Here is a 4,615-nt window from a genome sequence, read left to right as displayed (position 1 = left end):
AATTTCAGGAAGAAAAGTGTGGGGGGGGGGGAAGAGCCCACTCAAGGGAGGGTTCCCAATTGGGACCAAGGAGTGAGAAGAGGAGGAATCCAGAAAGGGGAGGCCTCTCCCTCCTCAGTGGCATGGCTTGTCTTCTCTAAGGAACCGGGACAACTTTCTTCTCCTTTCTCCTTCCCTGTGTCTCTGGCCTCCGCCTTGGCCTTGGCTCTTACCTCTTGCTTCCACTGGTGAGCTGTACTTTCCCTCACCACACGCTGCTTGCAGGTCCCTCTGTTCCGTCCTCTCTTGGCACCTGCCGCTGTTGCTCCATTTGTGCTTTGGTTCTTCCGTTCCCAGGAGGCCCCATCCTTTATTGCATAGAATGAACTCAGTGGTCCCTAAATGACCACATCTCACTCCCAGAATCCGTACGTGCACGCACGCACCATGAATTACCCAGGCTTAAGTGTGCTTACGGCTCACACCACAGTGTCATGTTGCTCCTGCTGTCTCTATTTGTAGACCAGCCACACTCCATCAACAGTACCTCAGACTCTGGGCTCAAACTGGCAATATGGGAGGTAGGGATGACCTGTAGGGCATGGGACCTCGTGAAAGAATGTTAGGTCATTGGGAGAGATACTCAAAGAGACCCTCATTCCCCCTCTTCACCTGTCTGTTCACACCTAAGGTACAAAGTGAACACGTTTGCTCCACTGTGTGATCCCTCCCCCATTCTCTTCTTCATCCCAGGCCCAACAGCAGAAGGATCAACGGATCATGGGCTAAAACCTTTGGTCTTAGTCCCCAATAAACCAAGACTAAGCCTTTCCCCTTTTTATCCTATCCGTGCTTCATAGTCACTTGGGGAAATTTATGTTATCACAGCACACAGCATATGCTCAGGAAGCTCTGGGGCCGTCTGCCCGCTTCCACAGACTGTCTTCTCCCTGCACCTCCTCCCCTAGAGTCCTGTGGAGTTAGCACTGTACTTGTCATAAGGTTAGGACTCTGGAGGGTGACACTGCAGGCCTGCGGTCTGGATCGGCCTGGGGGCAGTGGGGAGAGAAAGCAGAGGCTCCAGGCTGGAGGTGGAGGCTGATACATCCCATCGTGCCAGGCTCTCCTCAGTGGGGGGGATCAGCTGATATGATTCATGTCACGATGCCTAGACAATAGTGCCTGAGGTCCCAAGACCCTGCCCAGAAGGATCATAGTTCATTGAGAAATGTTGGTGGTTGGGAATAGGCTGAGACTTCCCAGGGATGACTGACTACAGGCTTCAGGGAGGCACAAAGGGCTCCAAGTCCTGGAGCCAGTCCTCTGGCGCCATCAAGTGGCCATCTTGACAAACTGCAATTCCTCTGTCAGATTTGTTTCACTCTGTGGTTGTCAACCTTTCTAACGCTGTGACCCTTTAATACAGTTGCTCATGCTGTGGTGAGCCCTCCCCACACCATAAAAATTATTCCGTTGCTACTCCATAACTGTGATATTGCTACTGTTACGAATCATAGTGTAAATATCTGATATGTTACCTGGGGTCATGGAAAACACTAGAATTTGCCCAGCAGCAGAACTAATTAAGAGATTCTTGGAGTTTGCGTTAAGACCACGAGTCCTCTGTGCAGACAGCCATTCGTTAAGTGGTGAGCACCTTGGTTGTTACTGCCCTGTGGAACCCAGTCTGCACATTCAAGCCAGCAAGAGCAGATCTAATCAAGGATTTTCAAACAGCAGATATACCCACAGGGGTGGCTGTCTATGTGTGGTTTCCATGTGTTTTTTTTTATCCTGTAGGGTCGTTTTTAAAAGAAGGCACAACGTTGGGCAGAGAACAATTGCGGGTGCTTCCATTTCCCCTGCCAGCCCTCAGCCACGGGTGGTCAGTGGCTCTTGTCTGATGAGCCACACTCAGGAATCGAACTAACTAGCAATTCCTCCTTGACCGCATTGACGAGGCAGTGCCCTTGGGCACAGAATTCCAGTGGATAAATGCAGCCATTGTTGCCTGCGTTTCAGGGATTGCTTTCAAGGGCACCTCCAAAAGGATCCAGTGTGTAACTCTCACCATGGTTCTGCGAGGACAGACAAAAAGCTAGAGCCTTCTCACACCCAATGGAGCCTCCTAGGCAGGGAGCACCATTTGTTGGAAGGGTAGCAGAGCTTTGGGCCCCGAAGGAGCTTGCCTAAGGGAGGCCTTTCTTAAGTGTCCCTAATCAGTGAAGAGGGCCTCCTGGATCACTATGGGGTTAGTCAAATATAGCTGTCACAACCCTAGCACAAATAGGAGGAATAGTAGAGACCAGATGCTAGGCCACTCCATGCAGGGCCCCGGAGACCAGAAACTATCTGAGCAGGAGGCAAGAGGGAGAAACCCAGATAGGGCTGCAAACCTCTGTGCCAGCTCCTGCCTCCAGGTTCCTGCCCTGTTGCATTCCCATCCTAATTTTCCTCATTGTGGAGGGACTTCGGAACTCTGGGTTAGAAAAGCCACTGAGTGCTGGGAGATCAGTGAGCTGGTCCGTAGAGGACAAGAACGCTGAGGGCGGTGCAGACAGCGGGGGTTGGTGGGGGGAGGGCTGGCTTGTGAAGTTCCAGGGGGAAGAGAAGACTCCGCTGGGTCTTTTGTGGGAAGAGTCGGTGGTGTCTGGTCAGCTGGGGCTGAGGAATCGGCCATGCTTGACAAGAGACCAGAAGCACTAACGCGAAACAACCTTCTCATCACTGGGACAACAGAGATGAGATTAACAGTGACTAAGAAGAGACCAGCAGCACCGGGGTGGAATCTTCTGGCAAGTGTTCCCTCAGAGTCAGCACATAGATGCTGCATTCCAGAGGTGGCCCCGGTTGTGCCACATGCTGGCAGCTAAACCTGGCTATGGGTAAGAGTCTCCCAAGTGTTCCTGGTTTTGGAGGCATGAAGGGGTCCTGGAGAGCAACCGAAGTTTGGCACTTGAGAGACCAGGAGAGATGGCTACTAGAGGCGTGCAGCTGAAGCCCCTGGGTTGAAAGGTCATGGAGGAAGTTGAGGCTTGGCACCAGGAAGAGAGCCTGGAAGAGGCTACTGGTAAAGGCGCAGCCCAGTTGCAGGAGACCCGGATTCTGGAGATGTCAGTACCATGGGAGGTCCACCGAGCAGGGCAGCTGCAGCGGAGCAGAGTCCGCTGCAGCCTGAATGACAAGCTGTGTGTGCTGCAGAGGGTGGAGTTGCAGAAGTGACCCAAGCCTTCGAAGGAGCCTGGAAAAGTCTTAGCTGACAGAGACATTGGATACTGAGTTTTTGAAGTTGGAGTTTTGTTTTGCTTTGTCCAAATTGTGACTATGTCCTGATTCTTCTCTCTTAAAAAAATGTACACATTTAACTTAATTTTTTATAGGATCCCACAATTGAGACTTTGGATTTTAAAGGGGACTTTGAAATTTTTCAAAAACGTTTGAGTTTGTAAGACTGTAGGGCTTTTACATTTGAAAATGTTTTATACTGTGATGCCTGTACTAATGTGTAATCTTGGGGGTGAACAAGAAAGGGAAGGTTGTGGTTTAACAGTGATTTGTGTGTCTGAAGCCCACTCTCTAGGGACTGGGTTTCCTCCAGACCACCCAGGCATTGCCACACACTGCCCTGCTTGTCCAGAGTTCCAGTGATGCAACTGCCGCATGTTTGCAGTAAGACGCTGGCAGGGCGCCCAACCAGTCCAAGGGGCAACAATGGTAAGACTATGGAAAGCTACATATAGACAAGTCAAGAGGAGCCCAGGATGGGCAGTGGGTTCCTGGGGCATCCTTCTCTAGTCTGGTTGAAGAATGGATACCTTAGACATCCCTACCTGGGTGACAGAACTCAACGCTTAAGACTAAAAGATGGGAAACAGAATCCCTGGCCAGCTCTGAAACCAGGGCTCTCTCATTGTCCTTTTCTCTACCTAATCAAGTCCCCAGGCAACCTAAAGATCACCTGCCACAGGTACCAAAAGGCAGAGCATGAAGGCTCAGCATGTAAGCCCAGAAACAAATTGGGGTGCTGGCTTTAAATGTTTCTCGACAGGGTTTTGCTATGTAACTGGTCTAGACTGACTATGTGGCCCAGGCTGGTCTTGAGCTCACAGTAATACTCCTGGTTCAACCTAAGTGCTGGGAACAGGCATGTGTCACTGTGCCTGTCTCAAGTCAGGGTTTTGAGAATGCAGCTGGCCTTCAAGGGCACTGTTTTCCAAAGTATTAAGAGGACAGGTGGGAGGTGGCTTGTCAGGCGTCACCACCCAGAGGTTCTGCTCACATGTAACAAATGTTGCAGCTGTACCAGCAGTTTCTAGGTCTTATGGAAACTTGGCCTTGGGTGAGAAGTAGGGATGGGATAAAGTGTTAGGGAAGGGGCCTGGGGGACGAGTGGGACCAAAGAAACCATCAGGCTGCCAGCAAGGCCACCACCCAGATCATCTTGTCATTGTCCCCATATGGTACCATGCAAGGTACACATGGGAGAGCTATGCCCACCTCTGTCCTGTGTATCGGCGTGTGGGAGTCCCGTATGCTGACATCACAAGCAGATAACACACTAGAGGACCCTGGGGCAGGCTCTAGAGAAGGCCACAGCACGGGCTATATGCAAACAGCATTTATTTCTCATGTCGTC

The sequence above is a fragment of the Micromys minutus genome (assembly GCF_963924665.1).
Source record: "Micromys minutus genome assembly, chromosome: 10".
In the NCBI taxonomy this organism is placed as follows: domain Eukaryota; kingdom Metazoa; phylum Chordata; class Mammalia; order Rodentia; family Muridae; genus Micromys; species Micromys minutus.
Note: the sequence above shows the minus strand (reverse complement) of the source record.